The sequence below is a fragment of the Alligator mississippiensis genome, chromosome 1, assembly GCF_030867095.1.
Source record: "Alligator mississippiensis isolate rAllMis1 chromosome 1, rAllMis1, whole genome shotgun sequence".
In the NCBI taxonomy this organism is placed as follows: domain Eukaryota; kingdom Metazoa; phylum Chordata; order Crocodylia; family Alligatoridae; genus Alligator; species Alligator mississippiensis.
The window spans coordinates 459,865,084-459,883,003 of record NC_081824.1 but is presented as its reverse complement, the minus strand read 5'-3'; the positions used below and the strand labels follow the sequence as shown (position 1 = coordinate 459,883,003).

The 17,920-nt window shown below is 41.1% G+C and overlaps 1 protein-coding gene and 1 long non-coding RNA gene across 5 annotated transcripts in view; both read right to left on the bottom strand.

The window, feature by feature from the left end:
- Positions 1-17,920, bottom strand: part of DLG2 (discs large MAGUK scaffold protein 2) — a 1,595,452-nt gene that overhangs the window by 1,115,344 nt on the left and 462,188 nt on the right. The gene's annotated exons all lie outside the window — the stretch shown is intronic.
- The window catches only part of LOC132250291 (uncharacterized), a 29,857-nt gene continuing 25,412 nt past the window's right edge, over positions 13,476-17,920 (bottom strand). Inside the window, exons 2-3 of the long non-coding RNA XR_009461968.1 lie at positions 13,825-13,968; positions 13,476-13,697 (exon numbers count right to left, since the gene is read on the bottom strand). This is a non-coding gene — a long non-coding RNA (uncharacterized LOC132250291). The remainder of the gene's footprint in view (positions 13,698-13,824; positions 13,969-17,920) is intronic.

The window sequence follows — 17,920 nt, the reverse complement described above, 5'->3', positions numbered from 1 at the left end:
ACAGAACTGGTAAAAAGAAGAGCTTTCTTGTATAATTTTAATCTGACTTGACATGAACATTAGGATGGCCTTGAGAATTAACAGGAAAGTAAACAGGTTTTACATGAGAATAACCTTGCAAAAGATTATTAAGAATTCCTTGCCTTGTTCAATGAAATGATGGCTAACCAACAAATTAAAGCTTCCGTTAACACCCTAACTTTAGTCGAAAGACAAATCAAAGTATTTAAGTGTTTGTCTCTTGGGGTCCTTGACAGTGCTGAAGGCACCAGAGATAACTAATCACTGATTGCAATGTACATATTAATATATTATTCAGTACTAATAAGGCTAATATTTTGGTGCGATATTTTAACTGAGACGATGTGTGGAAGAAACATTCGCTGGCTAGTGTCTACCCTTTGGCATTCTTCTAAGCACAAATATGCTGTAACATTATATTCTAAATGCTGCTAAGCAGTATCTTTCATTATAGATGTTCTGGTGTAATGGAAGGTCCAGAGTCTGACAAAAAAGGGTGCATTTTGCCACTTATTTCTTGTTACATTCATAAGAAACCAAACTTCACTTTCCAAGCCCTGTATGGTATTTTACATACACGTGATGTCTTCAGTGCACTGGTGTGAGCTGTCTCAGAGAAAATCCCTACCCACTTTATTGTGCCCTTCCTGTCTCTCAGCTAGGTGTATCTGGGAAGGACAGCAGAAAAATATCCCTGGAATGATTTTGTCCTTCATCCTCACAGGAAAATAGATAGCTTCCAGTCCAAGAGAAAGCAGAGCCCTGCTCTTACCTGTATGCTGAGCCACGTAGACTAACCTGGGCTTGAGCTCCTCCAAGGAGATATTTTAGTCTAAGCCCCAGGTAAAAAATCTCAGGTTAATCATGCAGTGGAGACATACCCATATATACACAAGCTGAGTAAGCAGTCTAGTAATCAGAGAGATTGATGTTATAGTCCTGAAAATCAAGTACTTCTGAGCGAGTTTCAGGGCAGAATTCTACATCTCAACTAACAATGTCACTTCAAGCACTACCCATCTGCCCTGGCACAACCAGCTGCAATGTTGTAGGGATGCCTGCTCTGCACGGTTCCAAACACACCCAAACTTGCCTTACAAAAATAAGCATTATGGGCAATGTCAGCCACCCAGCTGGCCATGAGACAGCCTGTCATCACTGTTTGTACTGGACATAATAAGTACTAAGTACAAGAAGAAACACCATATTTCTGAAGGTGTTAAATTAACACTTTTAGCTGCATATGCTCATTTCCCACTTTATTTAGCACTGCCACCTGTATTGGTGATCTGATAACAAATAACTAACCTGATGACACTAGACATTTGCCTGAAGAGTAGGGCTGTGCGAAGCTTTGGGTGGGTGATGGTTCGATTTGGAGGAGATTCAGTCCAATTTGGTGACCGAATCTCCAAATCTGAATAGAATCAGGGGACCAGTAAAAAGGTCCAAATCAATCTGAAGCTCTCTGAATCGATTTGGAAAAGATTTGGAGAGCTTCAGCGATTCAGGCAGTCCCCACCTGCTGCAGCACGGAGCTAGAGCTGGACTCAGAGCTGGTAAGTAGGGGATTCAGGAGGGTGGGGGGGAAAGGAAGGGGGAGGGAACCATGGGGGGGGATCCCGGCCAGGCCCCATCCCCTGCCTGCTCCCCCAGCCTCCATGACTGCCCTGCCCGCCCCAGCTCCAGCCCTTTAAGAAAAAAAAAAACAAAAAAAACCTACCAACTCACCAGCTGCTAAAGCAGCCTCAGGGCTTTGGATGGCTCATGCAGAGCCCCCCATGCACCATGGGGCACTGGGGAGCAACAGGGATTGCCCCCCACTAGGCAGGAACCAGTGAGTGTGAAGGTTTTTTGGTTTTATTTTCCTAAGGGGCTGGAGCTGGGGTAGGCAGAACAGTCATGAGGGGTGGGCTGGGGCAGCAGGGAGGGGTTGAGGGGCTTATGCAGAGCCCCCATGCAGCGTGGGGCAGTGGGGAATGCTTCCCCCCCACCCCCGCCACCTGGCACACCTGCCGAGTCGCGGCTTTTTTTTTCAAAGTGCCAGGAGCTGAGGCGGGCGAGGCAGCCATTGCCAGGGTTGGAAGAGCAGGTCGGGGATAGGCCTGGATCAAGTGATTCGGAGATTCGGCAGCAGCTGAATCTCTGAATCAGATCTGGCTGAATTGATTTGGGACAGTGATTCGAATCACCGAATCGAATCCCTGTCCCCTGAATTGTCCGAATCCAAATCTGAAGCGAATACTAGCCACTTCGCACAGGCCTACTGAAGAGTTACTTTAAAGATAACCTCATATCATTGCCAGTACTCTCCTCTGTGGAGAGACCAGTGAATTGTTCTTCATCCTTGTGTAATGCATGGAAAAGTTGGGGAGTTTTCATGGGTGTAAAGCTACCAGAATTCAGGTACAGGTACAGATCTAAACTGTAGGATAGTGCAAGACATAGGGTAAAAACCTCTTTCCTCTAGCACACCAGTCCGGGCAGTACTGTGACCTAGTACATAAACAGCCAAGTGAATAATCATTTTAAAAGTGCATTTTGCAAGTGTGCATTTTGCTACATAAAAAAATCCACATGGAGAATGAGCCAGACATTGAAAAACCTGAATTAAAAAACACCTTCTGGGGTCCACTTCAGACTTTCAGTGTTACCTCAAAACTGAAGTCAAGTTGGTGTGTATCTAATTTAATTTGGCCATCTACCTTGGCTCTGTAGATATCCCATCACTTTTCAGAGATGACCTTTACTTTTACTAACGGCTGCTGCTGTAGTTATGAAACAGCTAATACTCATGGCAATCTCTCAAAAAATGTTCTATTGAAAAAACACTCTACCTTTTTTCACCCACGCTCTGTATCTCTTGTTCCTCACTTTTTATTACCCAGGGTACAGGTATTCACTGGAAACCTAAGGTTGGATTTTCGAAGGCACAATTCCAGAACTTCACACATACCTAATTTATATCTATGTACTCCATTCTGCTCTAACAAATCGAACACCCACACATGGCCAGTGAGGCACCTAACTGTAATATATAATGAGAACCTAAATGGCCATATGTATGTCAAAACTGCTGGATACATGTACATACAATGCACTCTGCACTCCAGTGGTCACAGAAGGCCTGAGTGGGAGTATGTCCCATTTATACCCAGGCACTAACTACTGTATAGTTCTGGAGGGAAGATCTACTTTCAATGCATCTTCCACCTTATGGACAATCTGACAGTAGTCCGCAGACATGTAATCCCACTCATTCCCAGAAACTCCTCTCCCCTAGCAAATGTCCTGCAGACCTGTTGGGAAAAACAACAAGAGAGGCCTCAGTATCAGCACATGATGAATTAAGATAAGTAAGCTGTTTTTAATGATACAGCTTTCTAGGATGTCTATGCACGGATCTATAAATATTGCTGAATGGATCATTATTTTGTTTAGGATACAATTAATGAGAGAGTAGTTATCCCTGTGAAAAAAACATGAAATAAGCAGTAAGCGGCGGGTGGAGACCTGCAAAAAAAGAAAAACTGGTGTCCCGGAGCACGGCTGGGGTGTGGGGGGAGATATTCGTGGCCATCTGTCAATCTCTGGGGAGGGGAGATTTCTGAGCCCCTTGGCCAACCGGGGGGAAGAGGTGCTGTACTCTGTTCCAGCACCACACTTGCACCACAAAATCAGGGGGCAGCTTCCCCAAATTCAGTATGTCCCTAGTCATACAAGCCAAATCTAGTCAACTGAGTTAACTGAGAGATTAATTTACCCCATTATTTTCTAATGTTATAGTTGGTAATTTTGTCCCTAAGACTACCCAGATTCCTTAATAAAGAAAATCAAGAACTTTCATGTAAATTAGGTAGAGTGAGTGCCAAGGCATCCCTGTGAAACATACTCATCTGACAAAGTCTTTAAATATTTTCTAGAAAGACCAAAGCATCCTCCTTAGTCCGCATGCAGAGAGCTAGATGCATGCAACAGTTCACAATAACAAGGCTTAAATCACTTTGCTGTCTTTGTTCATTGAAGAACTATAATAAGCATCATCACTTTGTAACAGTGTATTGGCTCTTTTAGGCTCTTTTATACTCTTTTTAGAGTAGGTAGGTTGTGAAGCCAAATCCATTCCACTGGTCCAGGAAAGCTGGATGAATGCCAAAGAAATAGTTGCAGCAGGCCTAGGGAGAAAGGCATAGGATAATGATGAACTGGCTGGTGTTGGGTGGAGGAGTTCTCATAAGGTTTAAGGTTCTCGTATCAACAGCTTTGTGGAGTTGGAAGGAGAAGACACTAAAGCAGAACCAAATGGACTTTTCTGAAGGTCCAGTATTCCCTGGAGGGTAAGGACTAAGAAAAAGAGACGCTTATTTCCCAGAATCTGGAAGTCAGGAAGATGCTGATAACCTGAACCCCAATGTGAACTCTACAAACAACAGATTGAAACAAAGACTTTGTGGCAAGAACTGGAGGAAGTTTACATCATTAACTGGGATCCTAAATACCTCAGGCAAGCCTGTGCAGATGTTGGCCATTGGAAACCCCAGAAGGAAAGTTGGATGTTTTTGCACACATTCTCAAACGGCAGGACTGTGTGAGTATATGAAAAAATGGTTCCCAAGGGGGACAGAAAACAGCTTTTCATAAATCTAACAAGGGTAACAGCCTGACCTTGGTGACTACTCCCCAAACAGCCCAAGGACTAGGTATTCAAAATGTACAGAATATTATAAATTGTGACATGTCAAGAAGTCTAGGGGGCTACTGATAGAAACGTGGTCATGTTTTTTTGAGTGGTAAATCCAAAAGAGTTGTCAGAGAATTAATGAATCATCTGCTGACATCAGGAGAACTGCCCCCCACCCCTGCCTCCTTGCCTTGTTATGAGAATTTGTCCAGGACATGACCATTATGAAGCCAAGCTAAGGTACAGAATAGCTTTGAATGAGGTAGTAAAACATTAAGCTACAGTCAACCCATCCTTTCGCTAAGTCAATCCATCATTTCTCAGTTCTACCACAGGTGGATGAAGGCCATAGAAAGCCACTGCGAGAAAGGAAAATGGTTCAGGGGAAATAATGTCTGGGAGGAGGAAGGCATATGAAACTTAAGCCAGTGTTCTTCTAAGGACTTGGAAAAGGGTTCTGTAGAGGGGACAGAGCTAGGAGGACTCAGAGGAAACTCAAAGCCCAGGCTGAGGAGCTCCTTAGCTGGCAAGGAAGAGGAGACTCAGAACCTGAGAAGAGAAGATCAGTTCCTAGGAGGGCTATGAAATCTCAGATCTAGATAGGGAGTTTTCTTGAGGGATCTGGTTACTCTGAATGACTCCAAAAGAGACTGAATACTTGTTTCCGAGATCAGTGCGAGTGGATTATTTTGGGAGCTCAAAGGAAAACTAGGATAACATACCTGAAAGAAGAGGTGATCTGGGATAGTACCAATCTATACGATTCCATTGAACAGCACTTACCTTCCATTGCTAACACTGAGCAACTTATACTACATAGAACTAGATATAGCTCTCCATGTTAAGTGACCCAGTGTCAGGGCAGGGATGCAGAAACTCCCGGCCCCTTGTCCTGAAATCAGGCCACCCAACTCTACTCCTCGTACTGTTGAATGTATGTTTCTTGGAAATACACGAGGAATATAGTTTTAATATTTGGCATGACAATTCTTTAGTCTATATAATTTAGCTGTTAGGTTCTGTAACCTGTAATAATCTGAAAACATCTTAAACCTCAATATTTTGAACACTTAGATACTATAGTGATAAAAGGTCACATATTGCAGGTAGGCAGGTTGAGCATAGCGAAAGACGCTCTAAGTAAGACCATCTCCTACTCACTTTCTGAGGATTTTGCTTGGTCCCCTTTAACATAGAGGCAATCTCAGTGCAGCTGGAAACTGAGGTATGCTTGCTGCCATTACATGACTTCAGTGGAAACTTAATGAGACATCTGTTGTGAAAAGCTTCATGCCTGAAGCTGAAGCCCACTGAAGCTGAAGAAATGACTCCTAGCAACTTAGTGGTCAACACTTAAAGAATTATTTGGCATCCTTTCAGAATCTGCTGAACAGAAGAACTTGGATAAGACTTAAGAAAAAAAATCCTGCTTGGTCTTTCTACTTCTATATATTTAAGTATTTCCAACATGATCTGAAATCTGAGTTCAAGCCACATTTTATATGTGAGGAAATTTCAAAAATCTCCTTGATTTTTGCTTCTTACTGCTATACATCACGATGCATATCTTTTTCTTTATACTGAAATTGATCCCTAGAGTTAACGTCAGGTTGCATTTTATTATTCTTCTAAAATTTACTGTCTAAGACAATAGTACTAGAAAACTAACAACAATCAATAAGAATATTAAAAACAGTTAAATGGCAAAATTTGATGCTAAAATTATAATGCTGCAGATGTTATTATATTGACCTGTAAAGAAATTAAATTAATCCTAAATAATTAACAATCAGAAAAATAATTATTTTAAAGTGCGTAACAAAAGCATCAGTTAGACATTATGGTGAGTGGCCTTTTAAAACCAATTTTCTAACAGTTGTAAAACAAAAAAAAATAATCATTCCAAAATAGATGAGTAATTTAAAGTGTTAATCACGAAGCCAATATATTAGCATATTTTGTCTCAGCCTACACCCTTTTGGAGGCTTGACAATAAAAAAAATCCCATTTGTACAAATTTACTAGAAGAAGAGGTTGAATAGTCAAGTGGATCATTTTATTTTTCGTCTAAAAATATTGGAAGTTACGACAGACTCCCTTGGAAAGTGCCAAAGAGAAAACGTGAGTGCAGAGGGCACTTTGTAGCATAGTCCAGCTCCCACTTTAAACAAAACTAACAGCTGCCTAAAATGATTAAAATCCTTGAGTTGTGAGCCATTCTCAGATTTTCTACTTTTTCACTTTTACAAAGATGGGTTCTGTGTATCATTTGGACATAAGCCTGAGCAATCTGTATCCTTCAGGAACAACATGCATGTCAGAAAACAATAAATGTCCTACCAATAAAAGGAAAAAGGAAAGAAAAATGATCAAATTAAAAGGACCTCAGAGGCCACCTATTCCACCTCCCTGTACAGAAGCAGGATTGCCCAATAGCCTAATGTTTAGGGCACTTGCCTACAAAGTAGGATACCCAGGGTCTAGAGTCTCCTGAGTGTCCTAACCACTTGGCCATTAGCTCTTCATTGCCCAGGCCTTCAGTTTGGTGCTAAGACACAGAAGAAGCATAGGCACATATCTCCTCCATATATAAATTCATACCCACACTGCTAAGCTATATGCTCCCCCACATCTTTGGATACTAACAATTTCCTTGAGCTCAGTGTAACCACGCTCTAACCCAGAACTTACACTGGACCAAAAAATACAGTAGGCTAATTCAGCTCCAAGATGGCCAGAGATGAACAGTCTGGTTGAAAGGCTGATACCCACTTTTACAAGAACCACAGGAATGGCTCCTTATCTTGCTCTACTAGATTTAAGAAATACCCTTATCATACACTTGTAGACAACTGGCATTCGAAATTTCAGTTATAAGAAAGCTGTTTCATAATACATGTCCCATGGCACAAAGCCCACAGGAGTTTGACTATTGCAAATTATGCTACACAAAAATTACAAAAAGACTGCAGCAGAGTTATTCACACTTAGAACAGGTGACTGTAAAAATAGGGGTATAAGTTTGGCTATGTGATACAGTGACCAAGGTAGCAGCAAGATTTGATTGCATTTAATACTGGTCTACCATTTGCATAGATTAGATATGCCAGATTGGAAAACGGTTACTAGTCATTGTACTTATGCCTGCGGGCCTCATAGTAAGATTCAGTGACACAGGGTTTGTCTTCCCATCAAGTTAAAGTGTCACTGAAGGCACAGGTCAGATTTCAACAGGTAACCTCTGTACCCATCATATTAGGTCACCATTGCCTTGAGAGGACACTGGGTGCTTCTACAAGAGTTGATAACTGTGCAGTAGCCTAATAACACTGTGCAGTAACGTGCCAAGCAAAAACCATGCTAATATGCTACGGCACAGTCGCATGAGTTACTGCACATTGATTTAGTACTTAGTTAACTAAGTACTAACTTAATGCACAGTAACTACAGCACATAAATGAATGTGTAGACATGCCCACTGTAGCCCAAAGATAGGCTCACTGTCCATGGGCTTGATTTTTAAGAGGTGCCTTGAGCCCGAAGCAAACCTCATCTTTCATTAGCTTGAGTAACTGCCATTGTACCATTCTGGGCACTTTAAGAACAGAATTCTAATATTATAATTCGGGTGGTGGGGGGAGCAGGCCCCCCACCAAGCAGAGGAAAAGCTGGCCCTCTGTGGCTGGTGGGGGGGGGGAGGGGCAACGACGACGACACACCAGCTGGTCCTGAATCCAGGACTTTGCATGAGAGGCAAAGGGAGGGGCTCCCCATCTATACAGCATGTCATCGCTACATAGGGTAATGCTACATTGTCCCAGCAATGATGGTTGGAAGTCTTATGCCGAAAGAGACCAGAAGTAGGTATAACAATGCTAGTGGCCACCCTACATGCTCCTTTGGAGAAGATAGGATATGTGTGCTATGCAGAACTGCCTCCTAAACCACCCTAAGCTAGATATATGGGGTGAGGGACTCAGACTCAGTCCCCCCAGGACACTGGCCAATGTCAACAAGGCATTAGCAAACCCCTTTCTTTTCATTCAGAAAAATCCATTTGCTACCTTTTCACCGATTTCATGAGGGGACAGTGTGGAGTTGTGGAAACACAAGGGCTCCCTATGCCTTGGCCATGCTTTCCATTCAGCATTATTGGGCTGAGGATGCCATATTTTGCCATAATTCTTTCTGTCTCACTGGCTTCAGCCGTCTACGGAGTTGAGAAGATATTGTACGTCTGTGTATATGGAGTACTCCTTTCCAGGCAGCTAAGGAATAACTTTGGTGTCGTGCATTCTCTGGGGCAGTAGCTTGCCCACTCTTTCAGCCGAAAGAAATATGCTAAGCAGTATTATCAACAGAAAGAGGACTGCAAGCTTTTAAACATGGTTAAATAGGATAAAACAAATTCTTAAAGATACCAGTTCAATGAATATTCATGAACGATAACCCACTGTAAACTCGGCTTTCATGCAAATGGCGATGAAAAAGAATATATCCAGTGCTGCTTTTTCTTCTTAAAGATACAGAAATTCAGCCATCATTGCAAAGGAAGGGCAGAAAGAGGGAGAGGGGATGAAAGAAGAAAAGGCAGGCGCAATAGAAAAATTTACAGTGAAAAATGGAGAGGTGAGATATGCAAGGTAGTTTTACCTTGCATGACCTGCCATTCCACAGAATACCATCAGGACTGAAACAAAGTATGACAGTATAATAAGGTCATAGTTTCACTAAAATAACCTACTCTTCAACAGTTTTCTATAAGGTGTTTTACAGAATGTGGTCAAATATAAACTCTTGTAATTATTATTGTCAACGCACACAATACGTAAAATAAATATGTGCACGTGAGTTAATCCATTAACTTTGCCTAATACACTCCTGTTCTCCTTCATACTTTAGACCAGGAACCTTCTTATACACATATAAACTTCTTACAAGCATATCAACACACATTATTAAAATATAAACATATAAATACACACACACACACACACACGTGTGTGTGTAATTGTGGAGATAGGAATATTCAGAAAGCTTCACTTTTTTACATCCATTCATATCTAAAAACATAGGGCATAGAGGGGTGTATTTATGTGTTTATATTTTAATAACGTATGTTTATATATATTATTTATAAATTTAATGTGTGTGTGTGTATGTGCATGTGTGTGTGTGTATATATATATATATAATGTACATGTGTATTATATAAACCCACACATTATTTAAAATTATGTTGTAATAAATCAGAAAAGGGAGATGCTTATTTAGGGGCATCTATATGTAAACATATAAATATGTTAAGTGCATGTATATGTGTAAGTTGAATGCCTGCTAATACCATATTTTCTCGTATATCACACGCCCCAAAATAAAACATACCCCTTGTTTTTGGAAGGCAGAATGTGGAAAATAAGATTTTTCCAGAATCATGGACAATTATGGGACAGAGTAAGTCCTCCTGGGAACACAGCGTGTCCAGAAAGTATGGCATACCAGGGGACAGTCTGGCTGAGGCAGCAGGAACTTTCTGGTATGGACACCACCCCTTCTGCTTGCTAAGCCAGACACAAGCTGCAGGCATCTTGGCAGCTGCAAGGCATGCACAGTGTCTCCAGAGTTGCCTATTTTCCAGTAAAGAAAAAACAGCCTCCCCAGCTTAATATGCACACCCCAAGTTTTGGGGAAGGTACAAGTAATATGTGAGTAAATGTAACATATAGGTTTATCAGGAAAGGGTGAGAGAGCTCTGACTTATTACAAAATTATTGTAAATAGTCAGGAGAGAATTGTCTGGATTCCTATTTGAAGCTCATAGTTGTATAAAGCCCTCCTAATTGTTACAGCATTTGTGAATTGTAATATTATCAAGATATTACATAGCTTCTGTAGCACCTGGTCAGAAAGAAAAGTCAGCAGGGACTAAAGTGCCCAGGAAGTAGGGTAAGGACACATATTACCCGTATTTATTTCAAATCAGTGGTCTTAGAACAACAAACTCCTGTAAGTAAAAATGTCAATATATGTCAATATATCTTGAGTACTGTGCTCATTACACTTTTGATGGCTTGGAGAAAGGCATATACCTTCACACAAGATTCGATGGAAAACTTTACAATCTATCATGTCTAAAAGCCAAGACAAAAGTGAGGCACATACTCATTAGGGAGCTCCTTTTTTGCTGACGATGCTACACTTGCCACCCATGAAAAAGGCCAACTACAAATACTCATGAATTGCCTCTCCCATGCTTGCAGGATGTTTCCCCTGGCCATCAGTATTAAGAAGCCTGTGATCCTAGGACAGGGTGTTCTCCAGTCACCATCTATCAGCCTTGACAACACGCCTCTCGAGCAAATTAGTTTTGCTACAAGGTCTGCTACCTTAGATCCACAGCAAGTGACAACCTATCACTGGATGAAGAGCTAAATGTGCTCATTGGAAAGTCCACTACCACTTTCAGTAATGTCTCCAAATGAGTCTGGAACAATACAAAACTCGCAATCAAAACTAAGCTAACTAACAAAGACCTATGCTTGCATCCTCAATGTCCTTATGTATAGCAGTGAGCCATGGTCAACATATGTATATCAAGAAAAGAAGCTGAACAGATTCCACCTACACCGCTTATGGCACATCCTTGACATCAAGCGGCAAGACAGAATCACCAACACAAAGGTCATTACCAAAGCCAATCATCACTGCAGTACTCAAACAGCAGTGCCTACGCTGGCTTGGCCATCTCTCCAGGATGGAAGAGGGGTGCATCCTGAAGGACATCCTGTATGGGCAAATTGCAGGTGGGGAGAGAAGAATAGGGTGCCTGAAAGACGTTTGTAAGCAGGACACGAAAGCTTTTGGTATTGCCCCAACCCTTTGGGACGCTTTAGCAGTAGATGGGACAAAGTGGCACTCCCTTCTCAATCACAGAGTCCAACCTCACGATGAGAAACAGTTACTCAAATTGCAATAGAAACATGACCGAAGGAAACAGCCTGTCAGTACAGTAGCCCCTAATGCCATGTACACCTGTGACCACTGTAGCAGGACCTGGTCTCTAGCCACAAGAGAAAATACACCACCAGTCAGTACAATAGCTGCAATATCTAGCATCGCTCACTGATGAACTGATGCCATGCCACTGAAAATATTCTGAGTATACGGTTAGAAATAAAACCTGTTTCATTGTGTAATAGCTATACAGCTATAATACTAACATTGATTGTTTCTGTTTACCTTTCTGAATATGACTACACTGTATGTGGTTCAATATTCAGCACTAAGCTTTGGAAAACCGCCATTTCAATGAAGGAAGATGTAGAGTTATAGTATAATTATACCACAATGTCCTTATATTGCATCACAGCATTTTCATTACAACATTAAAGCCATCTTATATTGATGCTTCATAGTGATGAGAAGGCTACAAAGCAATTTCGGGACATCAAGTCATGATTACAGTCTCAACTCTTTCCAATTCCATTTGACTCCATATTTCATCTATTGGGTTTTTTGCTCCGCTGCGAGGAAGGACAGTGTTTCTCCTCTGTCCACTTTCTGGCTTCTAGGAGACAGTCTGATCCACTACCTCCTTGTTCCTTTTGAAACCGTCATGGACTCAAACTTTCCGGTATCACAGGATGCATTTATATGCTGTGCAATATACTCACTCTAGTTAAATAAAGGAGCTACTATCAGATTTAAGCACTTAGGCCTACTACAGGGGAGAGACCAAGAAATCTCATGTGGCTATAGCTACAGGCATCACAGACAGATGTTTAATATCTATAGATATAGAGAAAGTTTTCACAAACATAGGTGAGCATGAATACACCCAAACACATAGGCACACAAACAGAAAGTAGTAAACACTCTGAGGTCTTATGAGATGAGAGGTACTATTTGCAGTGGAAGATCTCCACTGAAGTCAATGAAGCTCGAACAATTTATTCATGCTCAGTATCTGCCCTAGTGGGTCATTTTCTTCTTTCAATTAAACCCATATCACTTCACTAATTTCACTGCAGTTGCAAGGGTTTAAATGAGAACAGCATTTCACCCTGTATATGCGAGCTCTAACAAATAACTGTGTGAAACAGCAAGCCGAGAAAGCCTTCAGGACCAGTAAATGTATACAAAATGAAAGTACAATTTCCATTTATACCAGCACTCACTGTAGTTGTATACAACTCATAGGTCTAGAAAGCTGGCATCATCAGTGCTAAAATATCTTCTAGTCCCTTTACGGTAATGGTTGGTTAAGTGCTTTCAAATGAGAGCATGTATACTGAATTCATATCGACTCCCACTATTAGGGAGTGGAGATGAAGGTGGCAAGTACAAAATAATTAAGCAGAAATGATGAGATAAGGCACAGAACATTAGGTATTGGACAAGAGAAAGTTTAGTAGCAAGTTCAAGGTCCTTTTTTTTTTTAATGTCAATGATTTTAAAGCTCTCTTCCCTCATTGCAAAAGTTAATCCTTCCAACTGATTTAATTTACTGGTAAGTACCACAACGATATTTACTAGGAAATTTGCAAAACTATTATAAGTTTCTCTTACATAAAGACTGGAAGAACAAAGAAGGTTTAATCGAACATACTGGAATTCAATCCTCTACAGATACTGCTTTGCCTACTCCACAAGTTAGGATTGCCATATTCTGTTGTGATAAAAAGAAAGCAACAAACCAAGAACCATATTTTTGAACTGACAGGACCTAGAAAAGGAATCACTGACAAGCACATTGCAGAAGTAATCAACCAGCTTCAAAACCTGTTACCAAAGGAGTAGGAAACAAGACCAAATATATATCAGCATGTGTGAAAGGTGTCACCCCAAAACATATTATGTATGAATGGCTTAGAACAGAGATGACAATAAGCAGTAGCAGATGAGGATGAATGAAGAAGCAACTAGTTGGAGAGAGTGCAAATACTTACATTAAGAAGACATCACAATGAGACTGCACAAGAGGAACACCAGAATCCTGATCAAGAGATACAATGGGAGACAATAAGCAGGAATATGTCAATAGAGGGCAGAATTAGAGGATCGCTGCAAGAGAGAATGCAAAGAGATTTGTTGTTTTCAACATTTTTTTTACAAGAACTCACCAAAAACATCAATCATTCCCAACTGTGATGTCACCCAGGTGGTAGATAGCAAAGCACTGATGGAACATGAAGGCATCAAAGTCCCAGGCCATCTAAATGGATTATTTCAGAACCTGAATAGCAGTCAACAGTCAGCAGTCTGAGCTACAAATGAAATGATACACTGATTTAGAGATGGGAACAGAATTCTAAAGAGTAGCTCTCTCTTGCAATAGGTTTTTTTTTTTTCAATAGTTCTGTTAAATGGGAATGATAAAAGTGTCATGATGACTAAGACATGGGTGAACATGAAGGTGACGTTAAAACGTAGTGAAAAGGAGGTGCAATATACACAGTTCTCATATCGAGTTAGTGCACAGGAATGTGAAAAGAGAGTTGTATTACTATTTCATGAACATCAGTCGAATAAAAGACTTAACAGAAAAAAAAAGGGTTGTGATAACAACCTGACTGCAGGTCATGGTGAGCTTTAGAGATACATCTTACAAATGATGAAAAACGCCAATAGCTCTGGCTTAGAAAGCTTTGCCAACCAGTACTGATAAAACCTGATAAGATCAAGACACCTTTAAAAACTCCACTAAGTATCTGAAGTTTAGATTGCATCTTAATTAATCAATCTCTGAGAATATACTTCAGCAAAATAAAAACTGGGAGACAGAATGTAAACGTCCAGATTTAGATAGCAAATGTGACACTATCAGCATCTGCTATGTATTTCCAAGAAACACCAAACAGAGATCTTCAGGTATAATTCTTGACAAGAAACTGTGATATAATGCAAGCATAAGCTAGCTGAAGACAAGAATGCACTGCTTAACTAGAAAGTACTGGTGACACCAAGGCAGCGATAATGACCTTTGTATTGGCAGTTGTAACAACTTCACCTATCTCTGGTCAGCAACAGCAGTGAAAGGCTGAGCTTGATGCAAAAGCATTTACAATCACAGTAAAACAAAGCCTTTTTTCTTTTCTCTTTCAATATATGGTACTCCAAAAAAACAAAACAAAAATTAAACTGAAGAGGAAGCAAGGTAATATTTTCATCACACTTTACTATTGCAGTTTATCAGTGACCATTTTATCACATTTCCTTATGTGCAGATATAAAATCAAATCTGGCTTCAAATTACTAGGTGGTCAATATGGGTGATTTCATCATGTATGAGTCACAGCATCCCCTGAGTAGGGTATTATTCCCATATGAAAAAAGTCAGGAGGCCTAATTTCTTTGTTGCTCTCCAGTTGGTGTAATCATTGGGGCTAGGGACAGACATTACACACAAACCAGTTTAAGTGATTAAAAACTGGTTTAAACCTGTAACAGACCAGAAGTTCAGTGCACATAAACCAGTACAAAAATGGCTGAAATTAGCTTGAGATAAACCTGGTTGAATGTAGTATCGGACTTAACTGATTTGGCTGAAACCGGTTTATGCAATGTCTGTCCCGACCCCTTGCTGGTTTAAGTTAAATCAGACCCCCCCCCAGCATCCTGGCATGTTTTCTGGGCCGGGCTGGGCTGAGCAGGGCTCTTTGCTCCACAGAAGGGCTGTCCCCTTTCCTCTGCTCCCTGGCTGCAGCTCCGCAGAGATTTGCAAGCACAGCGGCATTTGCGTGGCTTCCTCCTGCTCTCCCCCTCCCCTCACCACTCCCTGCTAAGGAGGGATTCCCTGTCCCCTCTGCCTTCCACAGACACCTCAGCATTAGCTAGCAGACCACATGATGCCTACAGTCCGGTCTGTGCCATGGCAGACAGCAATATCAACTTAGGGCTGTCTGGAGCTAGTTCAACAGGGGGATGTTGACTAAGTTAATGCCAACAGTATCAGAAAAAAGGTGCCAAAGATGACTGTTTCCATCTGCAGAATCCAACACCATCAGGTACTGAAGATGAGGAGAATAATTCTGAAGGGGCAAAGTGTCATGTCTTCTTTTTCACATTCCCTATGCAGTCAGCCAGCTCTTTGTTCCCTACCGCCTAAAGAAGCAGACCAAATGCCACTGATCTACGAGTTTAAGCTGCAATAAAGAAGGTTGGTCTTCTGCTTGTTTATTTGCTTCCTTTAATAACGGAGATTAAGAGCATAACTGGTTCGGAGGTCAGGTGCCATATAATTTCATCAATCTACCTCATCACTAGTACAAATATATGTGGGGCCTCCACGGGGACCTTGCCCAACACCCTGCACTGATGCAGGATGCACCATTCTTAAATCAACCTAAACAGATGCTTTATCTAACCTTTCTTCAAAACTGCCAAAGAGATTCCACAATGTCCCTAAGCAGCTTGTTCTGTTCACCTATGGCTCTTAAAGCAGGTAAGTGTTTCCTGAGGATAAATCTAAATCTGTTTTGCTGTGATTTAAACCAATTGTTTCATGTCCCACCATCTCTGGCCAGTGAAAAAGAGTTGTACTTCTTTATGGCAGCCTTTCAAATATTTGAAAACTGCTACCATGTCCCCTCTTAAGCTCTTTTAGGGCACAAGGCAGTAAAGGTCCCATAATCTTTGTATCAGTCAAACGTTAACTTTTGTTTAAAGATATTTCTGCCAAAATGTGTGTCCTATTTCTAAAAAAGGGCATCAATTCATTAGAAACTACATTGATCCAGCCAAACATGTCTCACAAAATCAATCTGCTTTCATGAAATAGAACGTGTCATTTAGGATAGCTTGATGGTGCAGCAGTTGAGAGCGCTGGGCAACAGCTGGAGACTTTGGAAAATAAACTTCTGGGAGCTAAATCCACACAGATGACATTCTTATTCCTCAACAGAGAATGAAGGCTGTGGCCCTTGCAAAAGCTGAAACAATCAGCAGCAAGCAAAGAGTTGCTGGGGTATCAGCTGCCTGAAAAATGAAGGACAATTTTGTGGGGAGGGGGTAGATTTTCGAACAAGTAACTTGGAAACTGTTAAAATTTGGATAATCAAATTCCCAGCTCAGCACAAGAGTGTTTGATCAGGTTAGGAGGGAAAAGACGAACCTTGTGTCCTTGAGAATAAGTGCGGGAAGCCAGAGACAGGCTTAGCTGCTCTGGGGCCTTCTTCCATATCTCCATGTCAAAACTGTGCTTATATAGGAAGGGAAATAAGAGAGGAAAACCTTTCATGTAAAACCTCATACATAATCAGCTCTTCAACTTTTATAAATTGCCCTAGCTAAATTGAAGTCAGCGAAGATTAAGCAATTGACATCAGTGCCATGGTGCCATCAGTGCCAAAATATTTTCTTTTTCTCAATAATACTATAGTTGCTCTATCTGCTAGGCTGCACATGGCAGTGTCTCTGAGCATGGACCTGTACCTTCAAGCAATACCACCAGATTAAACAGTGTGTGATGTCATCTCCTGCCAACCACTGAAGCTAGGTCTGGAACTAAATGCCTCCATCCTTCATCTTATCCCTAGTTTTATCCGTTTCACTTTATCAAGGCTGACTCAACTTAGCGCTTGGTTAAATATATACGGTTCATGAAAGCTGTTCATTTCAGAAAGTACTTTTGCTCATTTTGTAGAAGAATTATGGTTATGGAAAATGTGCAAGTTGATAAAAGCAGGAGAGGAAAGGAACAGCATGAAAACAAAAAGGTGCAGAGAACAGAAACAATTTAGTTAGACAACAGACCCATAAATCCGTGATGCATATTTTAGTGGTAATGTAGCTTTCCCATTAAACTAAAAATGAAAGCTGTGGGAATCTCATGGTTACTAGCATGCGATTACAAGACTCTTCTGTAGCGGGTACAATGCATTAGCTAGGTACCCTGCCAAGCTATCCAGACTGTTCTATTGTAATTCCCTGAGCTTCACATGTTCCTTCCTAGTTAAATCTAGCCAAAAGGACTTGTTTCCGATTAAAACTTATCTGAATTAAAAAAACCCCCACCTCTATTTAGAGGATCTACAGGCAGAAAGCCCGGATCATCTGAGGACCTTTGTATTTAAATCAATCCAAATCCTGTCCTGTGTACAACCTAGCTCATGTGGACAGCTCCCAGATATGCAACGCTCACGAACACATTCAGTGTTCAAACAACAGCAAGTCCAAAAGCTGGGCTAGAGTTCAGCATGGTTCAAGATGCCTTGTTCT